We start from the raw sequence: 20,090 nt of genomic DNA, 5'->3' as shown, positions 1-20,090 counted from the left end.
CCATGGACACTGTCGTAGCCAGCCCCCCTTCAACGAAGAAAAGATGGCTGTCGACAAGGTAGTCAACGAGATAGTTGACAGCGTGGTTGGAGCCTTTGTCGACGTGGCCGCCATTAAAGTTGTTTCGGCCGGCTGAGGATGAAGATGTCGGCAACAGGGGTAGAGAAGGGCCACCTGTTGATCTCTCCTTCGAAGTCTTATCCGCCGACCATAAGCAGAGTTTTGACGGAGTGAAGGTCTTTCTCTTAAAGGGAGCTCCCCTCACTGGTAGGCTCGCTGTAGATGTAGTTGGTGACGGCGACCTTGCCTTTCCCGTGCTGGGACCCACAACCGCAATGAAAACCTAGTGGGAGCAACGTCATGCAGCCTGGCCTTCTTTTAGACCCCTGGGAGCGGAGTGTCAAAGGACCTCAACCTCTTTCCTGAGAGAGTTTGTTCCTGGGACCGACCGGTCCTGAGTGAAGCATGACCATGGCCTGAAGCAGAGTCAAAGGCTTTACCCGACTTCAACCAAGCCGGCAGCCACTTGAAAATATCCGGCAGACCTTGAATACCTTCTCATCATGGACTGGATGCAGGCAATACAGGCACTTATGGTGTCGATCTTTGACATACACATTCCTCAATCCCCACTTCGCAGAGCGTTTGAAGCAGCAAATCTTTTCTTCGGTCATGGTGAAAAGGCGTGAAATAGGCCCAAACCCAGGCCTTCTTGAAACTCAATGAAAGATCTGTGATGTAGTATGAGCTTCGCCCATATCGGGTCCCCGCTTATGGTAGCCTACCTACAGTCGAACAATTAGACACAAATCGGTTAAAATGTACTCAAAATTTGTTAAAAAAACAATTGAAATATGAAAATAGCTCCGAGAGCAACAAGGGGACTCCCAACACGGAAAAGTGTGGTACAAATCTGAAGATGGCCACCAGGAGTGGAGGTTAGGGAGCGGACTGCCATTGATTGGGGGCAGTATGACCCAGAGGACAGTGATTGGTTTAGAGTAGGAACACAATTTTAAAGTTAAAGTTAAACATTTTTCTATTACCACGGATTCCCAGCCTGACGACAGGGAATATTCATGAGCATGTGAATCCATGCGAGATACCATGCTGGAGAGGCATATGAATCTATGAAAGATGCAATGCTAGAGAATGGTGCAGAGTGAACTCCTTGCCGAGCAGGAACTCTTATGGTGCTTCTTTTCTTTTCAGGCCAGGGACCGAGTCCTTGATTGAGACCTCATATCTTTTTCTTTGTGGAGAAAAGGGACTAGTTTCACAGCCCGCTCTCAGAGGGCCTTCAGATGCATCGACTGGCATGACCCGTTGTCCTGGGGTTCATGTTCCTGCCTCAGACATAAAGACAGATTCTATGGGAGTCGGAAACCAACATCTATCGACTGCAACCGGCGAGAGCTGGAAGTCTGTGTCCTTAGTGGGCTAGCTGTACCAAGACTCAAGTAGCAATGTACCTTGAAGCAAACCGAGTATGTGGAAACATTTGTACTGGGGCTTCAATATACACTGGACCTGATGTCATGTCCGGCGTGCAGAGGCATCAATGGGAGCTGTACAAAGAGACTAAAATAGCTGAGTATTGGTACAGATTGCTCATGTATTGGGTCTATTCTCAAGGAGACAATTATAGATTTCACATTTCTGGGCACTACTTTGTACACACAAGGTGTTTGTAGAATCTAGACATTAACCACTTCTTTTCATGCCGGACTTGCTCTATTCAAGAGGTTTTTGTGTCCCAATAAATCAATAATATCCCAACAAATTAACTTGCAATTGAGCAAGGATATGTAAACGTTTTGCTCACATACATTGGTACCCTAGGGAACCCGTTTTTTGCAATTGTAAAGTGACACCTGCCTGTCACAGTCCTTGAAGAATGACTTGAGGTGCGACTCATGACTAAGGTCCGACACATGACTAAGGTCCAAAGATACATTTGACTATTACAAAGCATCTACTATAACAGAAAAAATGAACTAATTTCACTGGGCTAACACAGTTCTGCATATGTACAGAGGTCGCCACTAATTATGCAAAGGATACAACTAATGCCATGACAGAGTTGCTGCAGAGCCGTATGATGCCATCTAGTGGTGCCTTTTCTGGACCAATATGCCCTGAAGATGTTTCTAAGATGAGGACCCTGAGGGAGGGAGGAATGTATCCATTAGAAATTGCATCTCCCATTGAGATACAATAGCATCAGACATTCAATGCGCTTAACTTTCTTTACGATTAGGTACAGAAAAAGACGACTATAGTCTACACTTGCTTATTGGGAAGTTCTAGAGTTCGCCGAGGAGAAAGGGCAAATTAATTTCAGTAATTCTCTCCTCCCAGTTTCCTAATATATGAACTATCTTCCCCAGGCATAGAATGTATAACATTTTTCAACAATGACCACGAGTCGCACTGTGGCTCTGTTCCGACTTTCTTCTATGCTCCGTTATTGGCATCAATGACGTCAGGCATACACATATGGAGCTGCCCATGCTACTTTATCCCAGTTATGGCAATTTTCCCCACTCAGAAGTCAAGGAAATTCAGAACTGACATGGGTTATGAGCAATCCATTTTAGGGGTAGATGTGTGTGTCAAGGAGGAACTTCTGGGAGAAGGAACGTATCCATTTGTTTTAAAAAAACATGGCCAAAAGTAATTTCTTCTATTACACACCTTCCTCCCACACCTTCCTCCCACAAATTCCTCATCTTTGAAAGACTCCCAAAGCGATACTGAATTAGAGGAGTGAGGATTCCTTTGGCAGACATAGGAACAAATGTGTACATCCTACCTGCCATAAAAACCAAGTAAGTTTGGTTAATGTGTGCTGAATGGCCCATGCCACATGAAATGAACTCTAAAGCAAAAGTTGCAGCCAGACTTTAATGATCCTGAAGACCTAAAAGCATCTGTTCGACAGGGCACAGCATTCTGAAAGGCAAAGAACAATATCTCAACAACTCCTAGGGCACGCGCACCAGCAAATGTTCACAAAGGAGGTCATTTTTACAGATCTCTCATCTAAGAAATAAATCATGGCCCTTTTCGGGTCTTGCTGAATAAAGTGTTGTCTTGGAAAAATCCAGATTAAGGAAAAAAATAGTTAGGATGGTCTGCCCCTCAAAGCTACATTCTCCCTAGTAAAGGACCGGTAAGGAGGTTTTACTCAGACCGGAGTTTACACACTTGTCTGGTTGAAGTGATGGCAACCAAAAAAACTCACCTTAAATGTGTTCAGACATTGAAAAAAGATTGTACAGTTTCAAAAGCGGTTACTATCAGGTTAAAAACATTAAATTCACACGAAGGAATAAACCGGTGTGCGGAAAACAATTTCTAAGACCTTTCAAAAACTGCGAAACTATTGAGAGGTCGACTGTGGGAATGTCGCCCCGTATGGAATGCATGCAAAGCAAGCAAACTGAACAACTGGGCAGTCAGACGTTGCATTAATGGCAGAGAGCAGATGCAGGGAGCAGCGGGAAGGCAAGCGGGGCATGGGGTAGACACTAACGCAGAGCATCGCAGCAGCAAAGGAGCAGCATTGAAGCAGAGGGAAATATGCAGGTTCCAAAAAGAGGATGTCAAGCAGGACGGATGTGTGGAGAACAGTGGGGTATAGGCAAGAGACCAGCATATGGGTCTAAGGGAACATTGTGGAAGTGGCAAGAGGGTCATGTAGACGGAGGAAGGCATGAACAATGCAGCATGAGAATAAATCTGCCACATCATGATTGGGACAAGAAAAAGGTTAGGTTGCACATACCAGATGACAGGTTAAACAGTCAGTGGCCAAACACAATGGACACTAAAAGGGGTGACAAAAGTAAAAGGCTTCAGGAAAATACCATAGAACAAATAACTGAAGAGATGGAGAGGCAGGATCCTGGCTCTGGTGCTCTCTCAAGAGACCAAAATGCCCTTCAGGTAAACTTCAAGGTGCCAATCTAACGGAAGGATGAACGTATCGAATCTGAAGACCCACCTAACCAAGGAGGAAGTCAAACACTAAGAAGGGAATAGTTTCTTACCTGTAACTCCATTTCTCCAGCATTGGTATCTTTCATGGATTCATATGCTTAGAATATTCCCCGTCGTCAGACTGGGACCCCTCGGTACACATATATAGCCTTTTCCTATAGGAAAGCTTCCGACACTTTTGTGTCCTATCTATGTCCTTTTAGGACCCGCCTACACATGCTCCGTAGGCCGTCCCTGTATAAGAGGCCCGCCCCCGCGGCTCCCCTTCAGATTTCGGCCCCTCCAAAGTAGGAAGGGTCAAACTTATGAAGCATATACATTGCATTCCGGGGAGGCTGGCGGGCGCATGTGAATCCATGAAAGATACCAATGCTGGAGAAATGGAGTTACAGGTAAGAAACTATTCCCTTCTCCAGCATTGGATCTTTCATGGATTCACATGCTTAGAATAGATTGTATAGCAGTAAAACCTGAAAACGGCGGTGAGAATGTAATGTAATATACCCTCACCACAATACACAATGCATAGGTACACCAGAAATAAGTTTACTCATAACTGTACCTCCATAAAGCATACGGTCACCAACAGGTAGAAAAAACAAAACTCTCCACAGTGTGGAGCTTACCTTATTGAAACAGATGGCGCAGGACTGCTCTTCCCATCTGCACCTCGTCCGTATGCTGCCTGGCAAGGCAGTAGTGGCGGGTAAACGTGTGGGGCACTGACCATGCCGCAGCCTGGCATATGTCCGTTAGCGGAATTCCTGCCCATAATGCTGCTTAGGAGGACGTTGATCTTGTAGAATGGGCTCTAGGATGCCCTTGCAGCGGCCTTCCGGCCTTGGAGTGGCAAAAAGCAATCGTCGACGAGACCCATCGAGCCAATCCTTGCTTAGAAATTGCTTTTCCTCTCGTCGACGGACCATATGCGATGAACAGTTGTCGAGTAGACCTGAGTTCCTGTGTATGATGTAGGTAAAATTTTAGGGCCCTATTAACGTCCAAGGTATGAAGAGCTTTTTCTGCTGCCGATGATGGGGTCGCGAAGAAAGTAGGGAGACCAATGGAAAAGTGTTTGTGATACACTGTAGGCACTTTTGGGACGAGCGTAGGATTAGTTGCCAGAACCACCTTGACTTTAAAGAATCTTTGGTATGGCGGGTCTACGACCAACGCTTGCAGTTCAGAGATTCTCATAGCTGATGTGATAGCAATTAAGAATGCCAACTTCCACAATATGAATTTCATGTCCGACGTGGTCATAAGCTCAAAGGGTGGTTTCATTAAGCCTGCCAACACTATGTTGAGACTCCATGTTGGTGGGAAACGTTTTACCGGGGGAAAAGTTCGAAATAAACCCCTCATGAAGTGTTTCACAAGTCTGTCGCTGAATAGAGGAGACGACTGTCTCTTCCTCGTGAACCTAGAGATGGCCGCCAGGTGCACCTTTATTGATGTGAAAGATAAACCCGCATCTGGCAAGAGAAGCAGGAAAGGTAGAACTTGCTCCGGAGTCACCTTCAACAGATGTTGTCCTCGACACCATTCACAGAACCTCCGCCACTTATAGGTGTAAGATTTGTTGGTAGAAGGGGCCCGAGCCGCTTGCAGAATTTTCTGACAATCCTCCGAAAAGTCTAAGGTACCGAACTCCAAAAAGTCAGGAGCCAGGCTGTAAGGTTGAGACTGTCCGGGTCGCGATGCCACACCGTGCCTTTGTCCCGGGACAGTAGGTTCGGGACTCTCGGAAACGCTATTGGATGTTCCAGCGACAGGTGAAGCAGGTCGGAAAACCACGGTTGCCGCGGCCAGTACGGTGCCACTAGAATTACCCGGCAACTGTACCTGCGTATCCACTGTACTGTCCTCCGTATGAGGGGAAATGGAGGAAAAGCATAAAGGAACTTGTGCGTCCATGGGAAGGAGAATGCCTCCCCCATGGAACCCTTAAGAGGCCATTTGCTTGCGAATTGCTCGCATTTCTTGTTTTCCTTGGTTGCGAAAACGTCCAGTGAGGGGTGACCCCATTTCTCGAAAACTTTCATCAGCTGAACTGTGTCCATTTCCCATTCGTGTATCTGGGCCATCCTTCTGCTGAGGGAATCTGCTTGCGAATTCCTCACTCCCGGGTGATGGTGAGCCACGATGGAAATCTCGTGCTTTAATGCCCAATGCCATACTTTCTGGGCCTCTATGGAAAGAGTCCTTGATCGCGTCCCTCCTTGTTTTCTCAAATAAAACATGGCCGTCGTATTGTCCATCAGCACTCGTACTCTCGATCCCTTGATGTGTGGTAGGAACGCCTTCAAGGCCCATCGTACTGCTCTGAGCTCTAACACGTTTATGTATAGGAGTGACTCCGTTTGAGACCAACGACCTTGCATTTGAAGAGTGCCCATGTGAGCTCCCCATCCGGTTAGGGACGCATCCGTGACTATGGTTCGCTGGAACTCCGGTTCCTGTAGGGGTACACCGTTGTTCAGATTGTGGAAACTCTGCCACCACTGAAGGGTCCAAAGCAGTTTGTCGTCGTTGATGGTTATCTTGTCTGACCACGATCCTTGGGCCTGTGTCCACCGGTCCGCGATGAATTCCTGAACTGGCCTCATGAATAGGCGATAGTTTGCCACCAGATGGATGCAGGATGTCATGGCTCCTAGGACCGAAACGTATTTCCTCACTGAGAGCCTGGTGTTTTGCCGTAGTCGGCTCGCCAGTTGATTGAGTTTTGAGGTTCTGTCGAGGGAAGGCTTCACTAGCCCCGACTGGGTCTCGAACTGTGCCCCCAGGAACACCAACGTTCTCAATGGCCGCAGAGAGGATTTTCCGAAGTTTATGGCAAATCCCAGCTGTTGTAGAAGCTGCATGGTGGCTTGCAAACTTGTGTTGGTCGACGCTGGGGAGGATCCCCTTACCAGCCAGTCGTCGAGGTATGGGTATACGTGGTGGCCTTGCTTCCTTAGCCAGGCCGCTACTGGGGCCAGGCATTTCGTGAACGTTCTGGGGGAGGTCTTGAGTCCAAAGGGAAGAACCGTGAACTGGTAGTGAGCCCTATCACAAACCTCAGGAACTTCCTGTGTTTCCGACACATTGGAATATGGAAGTATGCGTCCTGTAAATCCAGGGATGCTAGAAAATCCCCTTCTTGAACGGCTCGGATCACTTCTTGCAGTGTGAGCATTTTGAATTTTAGGCTCTTTAAAGACTTGTTGAGATCGCGTAAGTCTAGAATGGGACGCCATTTGTCGTTCGGCTTTTTTACGACGAAGTATCTTGAGTAGACTCCTTGACCTTTCTGTGATGTTGGAACTAATTCTATCACGCCCTTTGCTAACGAGTGTTACCTCTTGTTGCAGTACCCTCAGATGGGAATGAGTGGTGAACGCAGGTGGAACGTGCGGAGGGCTGTGCTTGAATTGTAGAGAATGCCCGTTCCTTATTGTGTCCAGCACCCATTGATCCGTCGTTATTCGTTCCCATTCGTCAACATAGGCTGATACTCTTCCCCCCCAGAACGTTGTGTTCGTCATTGCTGATCTTTAATTTGCTTGTCTCTCGACGACGGATAGGATGGTCTCTTCCTGGACGTCTGGAAGTTCTGGCGTCGGTTTGCAGTTTGGGAAGCACGCCTGTATCCCTGGGAGGGGTAAGCCGACCTACCAAAGGATCCGTCTCCTGACGCAGAGAATCTGGAATTACCTGAAGCCCCTCTAAAGGGACGAAAAGACTTGTAGCTTCGGCCACTCTGGAGGGCACCCAATGAACGTGCCGTGTCCGAGTCCTCTTTCATTCCCTTTAGGGCCTCGTCTACCTTCTCTCCGAATAGAAGGTCTCCCTCAAAGGGCATATCTAATACTTTGTATTGTACCTCTGGCCAGAAGTAGGTACACTTAAGCCATGACTGTCGTCGTAACACGACCCCACTATTGACTTGCTTGAAGCCCGACTCAGCGAGGTCAACCGCAATGTTTATTGCGTGATTGGAGGCTTCCTCACCCTCTCGGACAAGTAACATCGCTGCCTTCCTATGCTCTTCCGGAAGATGATCCAGCAACGGAGCCAGCCTGTGCCACATTTCTCTGTCCTATCTGGCTACAATAGCCAGAGTGTTTGCGGCCTTTACTGTAGTTGCTCCCACGGATAGCACTTTTTTGCCGAAGGCATCCTGACGTCTTGCCTCGTTTTCAGGCGGAGTCGTGCACTTGTGCTGGGCCTTCGCTTTCCTCGCCGCTGCCGCCGACACCACCGAATCAGGCGTTGGTTGGGAGGATAAGCACTTGGGGGTAGACTCTGGAGCCTTACACTTTTTCTCAAGGCGTCCTTTCACGGCCGGCTCCGAAAAGGGGTGACGCATTGTCTGCAAACCCTCCTTCCACAAGTGGTCTAGTATGGGTATTGAGAACACTGACCTCCTTCTCTTACCCATGTGGTCAAACAAAAAACAGTCCTTTTTCTGTTCTTCCTGGGACAAACCAAATTCCTTACACGCCTTCTCCATCATAGAATGGAATGATGCAATATCGTCCGGGGGGGGACGGGTGAGCTGGGCTTCTTGGGGTTTCTAACTCCACCTCTGACTCCCAGGTTGGATCCCTGGAGGGGGATGAGATATCCGACATGGCTCCCCTGTCAGACTCCGAATCTGGCAGCTCACCTTCCTCTTGGGGTGCCTGTGGTGCTGAGACTGGCGTGCCTAAGTGCGTCGGTGGACGGGACGGGCCCGGCTCGTCGACGGGTGACTGTGGCAGGTTTACCTGAGGTAGTCTCTGGTCCAATGACTGTACTAAAGACTGAAGCGTGGACAGAATCTCCAACGACAAAACAGATTGAGGATTGAGAAGAGGGGCAGACACCGAATTCCAGATCCCCTTGTCGACGACTTGTCAACCACTCGTAGCCCGAGGTCTGCCGGGCCAGCTATTCTCCCGCTCTCGTCCTCCCCAGAGGACAGCGACACAGCCTGTTCCTGCAGTAAAGTATCCAGAGGGATCGGATCAAAAACTTCAGGCCTCCAGGCTTCCTGTAGAACCTCCGTTGACGAGGCCACCGTCGCAGTCGTTGTGACGGTGGACACCACATGCGTCAGTGGTAGGGTGGAGGCCGATGACTGGACCCCCGTCGACGACGGTGGCTTAGCAGGTGGTTTAGGCGGTCCCGCCTTTTCCACACTTGGCCTGCCTTTACTCGACTCTCGACTCGTGGTCGATCTATGGTGATCGCCCGAGGAGGATTTCGGCCTTTCCTTGTCATGCTTTTTTGATGAAGATGACGATTTTCTCGACGAGGATTCTCTAGTTGAATGACTCAGAGATGACTCTTTTTATGTCAGTCGAGATTTCTTCGCCGGTGGTTCCGACGAGGCAGCGCGGTGTGATGTTTTTGCCGATTGTGTGGAGCCTACCTCCGAAGGGGGGTATGCCCCCGCTCCATCATTCAACCATGCCACCAGCCGTCGATTTCGGTCTTTGAGGGTCTTTTGAGAAAACCCTTTGCATATGTCACAGTTATCAGCCGAATGATGAGGGTGGAGACAGTATATACAATCCATATGTCCGTCCCCCCTCGTAAACTTTTTTCAAGCCGCACGTCGCGCACGGACGGAACAGCGCTTTTCCTGACATGGAGGAAAATTTCACCTAACTCCAACTCCAGGTACACAACCTTGTACAAAATAGTAAGACGACGCGAGGAGATCCCACTACTTTGGAGACGGTTGAAATCTGAAGGGGAGCCGCGGGGGCGGGCCTCTTATACTGGAACGGCCTAAGGAGCATGCGTAGGCGGGTCCTAAAAGGACGTAGGTAGGACACAAGAGTGTCGGAAGTTTTCCTATAGGAAAAGGCTATATATGTGTACCGAGGGGTCCCAGTCTGACGACGGGAAATATTCTTAGCATGTGAATCCATGAAAGATCCAATGCTGGAGAAAAAGGAGCATTTTAAGGCGTCCAGTAATCTCTACTCGCAACAACGCTGGAGAGTTTAAGAAATCTGTGGGCCTAGGAAACCCCATCAGAAAGATCCCAGTCCATACCTCAGCCTTTCAAACCTGAAGCAGAAAGGTTGAGGATCAGGAGGAATATCCTGTCCTTTGTCTCAGACAGCAAGTCTACTCTTGTTGGAAAGCACCAGCGCTGGCATAAATGCAGGTCTTGAAGCTCTGGATACCATGTTGTCCTGATCCAGTCTGGAGCAATCTAAAGCAAGGTGGACCTCAACCGTCCCAGTCAGTCTCTGGAGCACCAGAGGCATGGGGTGGAATACATACAGGTGGTCAGAAGTCCAGTAGTCAATCCTAGCAATCCTTTTCTGTATGAATAAAGATAGCACTAGACCAATCCCAAGCCATGCTCCTCATATACACACTGGCACGTCCTGGTTTCCACTGTGACTAAGCCAGCACGCGGGCACATGCAACTCACTGGACCAATCTCAGCAGTGGGGCATGCAGTTTCCATGACAACCAGGCACACCCACTGTCCAGATGACTCGCGGTGAGACGCACAGGTTGTGAGCTCCACAAAGGGAGGGCTCAGGAGGCAGTATCCCTCAAAAATTCTGAGAACGCTCGACAATATCGGTTTTCCAACTTTCCATTTGATCCGACACAGGGGACCCGAAACGAAGTGATCAGAAGCTACAACCACTCCCTTGCACATATAAGAGAGGCGATCCTTCCTTTTTCAGGTGTGCTCCAACCAACAGGGTCTTTTGCAAATACTTTGTGCACAATTATCCTCCCACCAATTGGACCGGTGCACCCACTCTTCCCCAGCATGGGTGTTTTTTGCATTTTTCAGAAACCAGCTCCTTTGCTTGCAACTGTTCCGGTGGGATTATTACGACAGAGGGACCCCACTATCTACCAAATGGGGAATTCTACACAGCACCATCCACCTTTTTCCTCCCCTCCGGATACCTCCAACATCTATCCAAGCACTACGCCCAAACACGCAGCAGCAGGAAGTAGGTGACAGGGGAACCTCAGATTTGTTATTACTTTGAATCTTATCTAGGGGTCTGCTCCCCTCTCAGGATTTGGAAGCTGCACACAAGGAGCCTCAACGCTTTCGTTCCACAACACAGGAGCATACATATCCACTCAGTCCAACAGATGCCTGTGTCGCCCGCTGTATACAGTTGCCTCCAGTAGGGGTCGAGATTATGGAGTCATAACCCTAGGGTTACTGATCCCCTGGGTTCTCGCTAGAGGCATTTTAATTATAATTTTACCACCATCTGTCCCGACACTCTTAACATTCATGAATGTCTTTATAGGGTCTTTAACTCATGCCCTGAAGAAGGCGGTTTCTTACCACCATCGCCACGAAACGTGACCTGTTATGGGAAAACTACGCTAAAAGGCAACCTCCCCCAGTTATCATCACAAAGCTATTCTCTCACATTGGCAGAACCCACTAAATGACCTACAACTGCTCCAGATCAAAGGACAATTAGTCTGATGCTAAGTAACCAGAACTAATGGTTTTCAGTGCATCATAGGGGATGCAAATAGAGTTGATACAAAACTCAATGCAGTTCCACTTTATCTAAACAATAAAATTCATGGGGCGTGTGAATCTAGGAGAAACAATTTTACAATTGTTTTCCAATTCTGATTTTGTCTTGGAGAAAAAAAATAAGCAATTGCATAACCGTTTTCCAAATGTGATTTAGTGTTAAACTTTTCAATGTGACCTTTTATTTCCTACCTTTTAATTTTTCATGACCCATGATTGAGTGTTAAGAAGGAATATAATTATTTACCTACTTCACCAATACGACTTCCAATTTCCATAACCCTTCTTGGGTCTCATATTTCGTCTAACATTCTCTTTCCTTTCTAACTCTATACAAATATTTTGAAGGTTTCGCTCTTTGGATAATCTTCATATTTTAGAAGTATTTGTCTGTGTACAAACTAATTTCTTGTCAATTTTTGCTGAACATTGCTTTACCTTTGCACATGGATTAAATCAAACATTGATATGTGAATACAAAATATTGCATTTTACACAGTTCAGCGTGTTCTTGGACCAGATGATGGTAAGCGGGACAATTAATTTATAATCCCCACTCAGAGCAAATCAGATCCAAATTACGATCTAGGAGAAATTCCAATTAACCAGTGGTAGGTTCTTTTGTTTTTGCTAGTCAATCCTACCATAGCCCTAAGCACCATTCAGTGGATAATTAGTAAAGCAGAAAAATGCACCTTTTCTGCTAAGACTGAAAAAAATCAGTCCCCATTGGAGTCCCCCAGAAGATTCTACAGCATGGGTCTGTCATGGATTCACATGAATATTCCCCATCAGGCTGGGAATCCTCGATAAAAAAGAAAGCAGTTTCGCTTTAGCCTGAAAACTGCATTTCTCCTCTAAAACCAATCATTGTCCTTTGGGTCATACTGCCCCCAAACAATGACATGTGTCTCCCTAAGATCCACCCCCGGTGGCCATCTTCAGATTTGGTAGAGCTCGTAAAGTGACAGTATGAACCAAGAAGAGCCACATAGGGTATGTAGGGGGGGCTCGCATGTGAATCCATGCCAGACCCATGCTGGAGAACAGGAACCACAGGCAAATAACTTGTTCCTTCTCCGTTATGGGATCTGGCATGGATTCACATGCTCATGAATACGATTATACAGCATTGCCTATACACAACCACCAGCGGTGGCAAGGCTCAACACAAGCAATACACCTACCCCTGGAACAGACTCATCTCAAGTAAACAGGTTGCGTAGCCCTGGAATCCCGGTCGACGCAGTAGAATCTTGTGAAGGTGTGAGTGGACCTCCACATAGCAGCCCTGCAGGTGTCAAGCAGGGCAACACCAGAGAGAAACGCAGTTGTGTCTGCGATGGCTCTGGTGGAATGGGCTCTCGGCCGGCCTGGAAGAGGTCTGCTGGCCAGACAATGCCAGTGCATGAAGCAGCCGGAGAGCCACCTTTCCGCCAGTGTAGGAGGATTCGGGAAGAAGACTGGCAGAACCAAAGGGTTGGTGAGGTGGAAATCTGAAGGAACCTTCGGCTTGATGGTGGGGTTTGTCCACAACACCACCCTCTTAGCGTGGAAGCATCAGTACGGCTGCTTGCAGGAGGGCCTGCATCTCCCCACCCTGCCTGGCCGAGGTGATGGCCGCTAGAAAAGCAGTCTTCCACGTGCAAAACTTCAACGAGGCTTGATGCATCGGTTCAAAAGGGCCCCCCCATGTGCTCAGTCAAAGCCACATTTAGCTCCCAAGCAAGAGCCTTCACTGATGAAAAAGTCCTGAAGAGGCCTTTGAGGAACTGCTTTACGAGCCTGTGCGAACACAGGGAGGGCTTACCAGGCGTACTGGTTTAACAGGATATGGCAGCCAGATGTACCTTGATGGAGGCGTGGGAAAGCAGAAACGCAAGTAGCTGCAGAGCGGTGATTCACAGCGGTGTGATCTTCTGAGTCCTGCACCAATGTAGAGGCAGCTCTGGCCTTGGCCAGGACCTTCTTGCTATCCTGCGGCAGGGAATAATGTCAACCATCTGCGTCTGCATGAGCCAGGCCGTGAGGCTCAGACATGCCCCGTCGTGGTGCAGTATTATTTAATTTCTTATCCCGCATATCACGCCCATAGGCCTCAGGGCGCACAAAAGGACAGACAAACAGGATTGGAGATACCAGATCAAGAACCAGACATCAGGCCAAGAGACAAAGTAGCCTAATCCTTTGAATTAAAATCTGGATCTTTATGGCCTTCTTAAAACTGGTATAACATGAGATATTGCACATACTGTGCGAAAGAGAGCTCTATAAGCCTGGTGTGCTTATATCTTGGCGTTGCCAACTTTTTGGATCTATTGGAACATAGACTTCGCATAATAGGGGCCCTACACATTCATTTCAGGAAGTAATCTGGTGCCTTGCCAGAAATGCACTTATGGGTGAGAGCAAGAATTGTGTGGGATATTCGATGGTGCACTGGCAGCCCCACCCACACACTGCTCTCACTGCCTTATTCTGGGCTACCTGGAGGATTTTCAAGATCTTTTTAGAGGTACCAGCCAGTATGCTATAATAATCGATTTGGGTGTTGACTAGCACGGAGGATACTGATGATGGATTACTAGTTGACAGGTAGGACTTGATTTGTCTCATCAGTTTATTAACATAGCGACAAGAAGCTTTTACATGCATTACATGAGTCTTCCTAGTGATTCCTGAGTCCATACAGACCCCTAGGGTCTTCACAAAGGGACTAACCTGAATGGAACAATTTGAGATTTTAAAGCAACTGTACCTTGTCTCAAGTTTTTTTATACTTTGATCCGAGCCTACAGTCATCAGCTCAGTTTTGTCATCATTAAGAGCTAGGGAGCTGATCATCCAGTTCTGGATCAAGCCAGGTCTTGTTAACAGCAGCAGTGTGAATCTTAGTTCCCTGTCAGCTCAAAGACCAGCTGGGTTTCGTCGGCATAGTTGGTATATTTAATGCCGACGCCATTCAGCAGGTCAAAGAGCGGCCGTGTGTACACATCTAACAGGGTAGGCAAGAGACATGCACCCTGAAGGAAATCCTCAGTTAGATACTCTGGCCGATTGTGGGCCAAGCAAAGATGCCATCCATGAGATGGTAGACTCAGGGCAGTCCATGATCTTCCCTAACCTCTCAAGCAGCAGAGAATGATCAACCAATCAAATGCTGCAGAGAGGTCATGTAACATGAGCAATGCAACCCTACCGCTATCCACAATCTCCGCTAGGTTCACTTGTAAATCGAGCATTGCAGTCTCAGTACTGTGCATTGCACAGAAACCTGACTGACGGGCACCCAATAGGCTATGCTCATCAATGAGTTCCTGGAGTTGCAGTTAAGCCGCCCTATCAAAGATTTTTACTAAAAAAGGGAAACAAGTGATAAGGCAGAAATTACCTACAAACTCCGGAACAAGGGTTTCTTTCTTCAATATAGAAGTGACTTCTTTTAAACATTGTGGCACATCCAAAGTGAGGAAGGAAGATTTAAAATGTTAGTGATTAGGGGCGTGAGACAGTGAATAGAATCCTTAATGATGGCGACTAGACAGGCTTTAGTCAGTTTACAATACCAATGAGATTGTCTTCTTTAAGTTGATTTGAGCATAATTTAGCGGTTATACCTTAACATTTTGGAGGAGTAACAGAATTTGATAGGTCTTGTCGACAAGTCTTGATAGCAGCATGGTGAGATCTGATTTTCAAAAAGAACCGGTCTTGAATCTTGGTACACCTACTATTGATTTGGTGTCCTACAGGGCCTGTGCCCTTTTTACACCCCAATTTTCTTAGTATACCAAACAGTTCTATTTTATCAGATTGTGCTTTGGTTATTCTGTTCTCTTAGCAGAAAGGATAGCGTTTCTTATAGTCAGCTGAAGCAGGCCGATTATAGCCATGGTGTCTTGGCAAGGATTTATTCTCCATTGTCCTTCAGAGGATCTCGTGGTTTTTCTGTACTTTATTACTTCAAGGGAAAACCACATTTTTCCTGAGACTTTAGTTTTAAATTTCTTGGAGGAGGTGGGAGCCAACCTGTCAATAACTGAGGCAGTAATATCTACAAACTCATAACTAGAATGTTCATCTCTTTAATCTGTGGCATATTAGATATCAAGGGAAGAGCAAGATTAGCAAAGGACTCAGGAGATGCCCTCCTAAGATTTCTTACTCTCGTTTCTAATCTGGAGTACAGACTAACCTTTTTATACATAGATGGAAATAGAGTGTCAAATGAGATCAGATAATGATCCGTCCAAGGACTAGGAGCGATTGTAAGCAGTGTACTCTAAAGGTTGTGAGTTAAACCCAATCCAGGTTAATGTACCCATATATGCGCAGGATCTTTGACAAGTTGGGCAAACCCTACAGCCTGCAGAGCAGTAAGAAGGTACACAGCAGTTAGATGAGTGTTATGATCCCAGAGGTTTAAATATATAAGTATAACCGTCTGAGTGGTAGACCTAAAAAAGTCACCAACAAGGGTCAAGAGTTGTTCTTCAAAGGAAGGCAAACTAGAAAGAGGTTGGTATATCACCAGTATATGATATACGTTTTTTATAACGTGCTTAATACCCAAGGGTTTCTAATCGTGGACCCGGGGATCCAACCTGTGGTGCTCCCTGTCGTCTTGCTTCCAAGGCGAGCACGTTGCCTCGGAGCTACCCTCCCGAGAAAATAATAGTCTCTATTAATAACTATGCTAATAGTGGTGTCATGATCAACATGTAGTATGATCAATGAACATCCACAGTTGAACAGAGTGGGAAGGTTAAACATATGGGTATTTAAAACATCTTTCATGATAAAAGCAACCCCTCCACCTCTTCCCTCTGCACAATCAGTTCTGATGATTTTATAACCCAGTGGGGTGGCTAGCAGAGCAGCATGATTAGAGGTAATAGTTAGCCATGTTTCCGGAAAATAATATTCAAGTCCTGTGTAATTAGTAAATCTGCCACCTCAGTAGCATGTTTGACTATAGAACGAGTATTCAAACAGAGCACATTTTGTTCAGTTTTCTCAGGAGAGGAGATCGGGAAGTGTAGGGAGCAGGATGGACAGGACCACCAACAGGCGGAGCAGGTCTGGGTACCAAATCTGCCGAGACCACGCTGGAGCAATGAGTATCATCCTGCAATGACATTGTCGGAGTGTGTTAATCGCACGTAGCAGGAGCGGAATCTGAGGGAAGGTGTACAGGAAGAGCCCCTCCAACTGTAACAGGAAGGCATCCCCAGGCTCCTCGGCTGAGGAAACCTGCTGGCGAACCGCTGGTACTTGGAGTTTGCCGCCGTCGGGAATATGTTGATTCAGGGTTGACCACACTTGTGTAAGAGAAGGGATGCTTGATCCGGATAAAGCTCCCACTCGTGGTAGGAGCACAGCTCCCTCCTGAGCAAGTCTGCAATGGTGTTCTTGATGCCTACCAGGTGAAATGGGACAAGGAACATGTCCTGAACAAAGGCCCAGTGCCACAGGGCCTGGGCCTCCAGGGAGAGCACAGAGGAGCATACCCCGCCCTGTTTCCAGATGTAAAAAATGGTGTTGTCCATGAAGATTCTCATCACCTTACCCCGCAGTTGAGGCAGGAATGATTTGAGGGCGCAGAAAACTGCCCGTAGCTCCAGGACATTGATGCGAAGGCCCTCCACCCTTCCAGGGAGGGATCCATGGTGACCGTGGCTTGTTAAGGTGGGATTTGAAAATTAACTCCTTGTGTCAGATGTGGGCGCACTCACCACCATCTCAGGACTTGCCGGAACTCCTGTTTGAGGATGATCTTGCCGCTCAAGAGCCCATGACCTGCACCGGAAACTCTTGAAAAGGTCCCATCTGGAGCCTGCAAAATGAGGTGGATGTAATGAGGGCATCATGCCCAACAGCGACTTGATGGCTCACACTGTCACTGATTGTGCCGATAGGTGCTATACCTACTCCAGGATGGCCATCACCCTCTCCTCCAAGGTGGTAGCCAGGCATGCAACCGTGTTGAGATGGGCAACCAGGAACAGAGCTTTCTGTAACGGAGCCATGCAGGACTTCAGATAGTTGGAGAATTTGAGCTCTGTCATAAGGGGAATGGTCTCCGAAGTGTGCTGGATTGCCAGCACGGGAGCGGATAAGCCAGTCGTCCAGCTAAGGGTAGACGTGGGTGTCATTGAGACGTAGATGTGCATCCGCCGGAGCCAAACACTTTGTGAACACCCTCAGTGCAGATTTTAGGCCGAAGGTCAGCGCCTTGAACTAATAGCACCGTCCCTGGACCACGAACGGCAGGAACTTTCAATGTCCATACCCGACTTTTCCATACCAGAGAGTATCTGGGGTATACCCCAGAGACCCAGAGGAACTGAGGGATGGGCTCTTTCGTCCCCTTTCTTAACGTTGCTTGAACCTCCTACAGAAGTTGGGTCATGTGTAGTTCTTGACATGCCACATAAGGAATGAGAGGACACCACTGTTGGAATTCCAAAGTGATCCCCTGATGAAGAAAGGCCAGCACCCATTTGTCCGTGGTGATAATCTTCCACTTGACAACAAAGTCCACTAGCTGGCTGCCATCTGGGGTGTGAAAGAGGGGGCCCAGATCCACGGGCAGTACAGGCTTGCTTGGGCGTCTTCTGTCCTCTCCTGCTGTAGGCTTGCAAATGGCCCCTGTAGGCCTCCTGAGTCGAGGAGCAGGAGGGCTAACGGTAGGGGTGGCAAACCCCTTGCAGGATCTGCTCGACTTCCCTCTAGAGGACCGAAAGGATGACAATCTCCTCTGCTGCAGCATCCCCAGCGAGTGTGCCATCTCTGTGTCTGTCCTAATGGCTTGGAGAGTCTTGTCCACAGCCGTGCCAAATAAATTGTTGCTTTCAAAGGGCATGCCCACTACCTTCGACTGCACAGCTGCCCTGAAATTCGTGGCCTTCAACCAACCTTGGCATCAGAGGGCCACCCCAATACCCTTCAGTCCGAAATGTCCATCGCCACCGTGATGGCGTGGTCAGAGGCCACTTCACCCTCCTGGAACTGGGCGGGCTTCTGTCTTCTTGTTGGCCGGCAGGAAGTCAAAGATTGTCCCGAGTTTATCAGCGTTTCCTGTTGTAGCGGAACAGGATGGCCAGGGCATTGGCAACCTTGGCGGTGGAAGCTGCAGTATAAATGATGTGCTTTCCCACTGCATCAAGCTTCTTCTCCGTCCTGGTCCGGAGGTACCATGGACAACAATGAATTCGACATGCGCTTCCTGGCAGCGGCCGAGACCACACAGTCCAGAGAAGGCTGTGATCTAAAGCTCCTGGGGGTCCGAATCCAGTCTCTTTTGGAGGTGTCAATACTTGCCAACTTCATCAGGGCCAAACCCTCCTCCCAGATGTCGGCCAGCAAGTGGTCCGACATGACAGTCTTCCGTGAAGACTCCCTGTGTTGAAAAAGGAACCCTTCCTTCTTCCTCTCCTCTGGCACCAAATTGAAGAGAGCAGATGCCCTCAAGATCATGGCATGGAAAGAGCCAACCTCGTACAGAGGCAATGCTCTGGCAGGCTCATCAGCACCAATCTGTTTCCTGTCTGCTGGGACACAGTCATCATACTCATTTGTATGTGTTGCTGTAGTGTCTGTGTTGGTACCTGTGTAGGTGCGTGCGGGCTACTCCACCACCAGAATCAAAAGCCTCTGGGGCGGTGTCGGCTGGCACTTACACCCTAAAGGGCTGGGCTGCTGCTTCGGTCCTCTCAGGCTAGTTAAACACCTTGGTCTTGGAGGGCTTGGCCTGGGAGGACTTCTAGCTGATGGTCTAGGGCTGTGGACTGGGCCAGGCACAAGGGCAGCCAGCAGCCTCTGCTGCATTTGTGACACCAAGGTGTGTGGAGGGTAGTCAGAATGTCCAGCGACATGTCCGTGGACCCCGGGAAGAATGGTGCTGCTGGTAGTGGTTCTGGACTGAGGTGCCTTAGTGGGCCAGACGGTAGATCAGGCTCTTTCCGATAAGACCCTTCCCGGGACATGAGACCAAGGCCTCCTTCATGGTCCGAGTAGTAGCCTTTGGGAAAATGGTTGTAGTCAGTGCGGGGACCTGCTTGGGAACCCCATTGGCATTGTCGGGGACATCCTCACCGGTCTGGGGAGGAAATCTATGGCAGACATCTCCTTGATCTTGCCCGAATCCTTTGGGAATGAGGCGACGATAGGCACCAGCACCATAACAGGCTCTGTCGCCAACGGAGTTATGGTCGTCAATGAGGTGGCAGTCCTGGAAGATGATGTAGTTGACGAGGCTGTGGTCCTGGTTAACGAAGGTGCCATTGATGGTGTTTTCGATAGCCCACCCTAAAACCTCTCCTTCATAGCCTTGTCCTTGGAAGAAGATATGTGCTTCGAAGGTGTCAAAGACATCCTCGCGGAAGGTACACCCCCAACTGGCTGGCTCACCGCGGACAGAGATGGAGGCAGGGAACGGGCCCTACCCAAACTAGGTCCCGCAGCCACAGGGACCTTAGGGGGATCATCAGCACAGTGTTGGGATCCCCTGGGAAAGGGCAAGGGACCGCAACCTCTGCTTCTCTGAGGCAGCACGCTCATGGGA

This window comes from Ambystoma mexicanum, chromosome 6p (assembly GCF_040938575.1).
Source record: "Ambystoma mexicanum isolate Mex_15411 chromosome 6p, UKY_AmexF1_1, whole genome shotgun sequence".
Classification (NCBI taxonomy): Eukaryota; Metazoa; Chordata; class Amphibia; order Caudata; family Ambystomatidae; genus Ambystoma; species Ambystoma mexicanum.
This window is presented reverse-complemented; position numbering follows the sequence as displayed.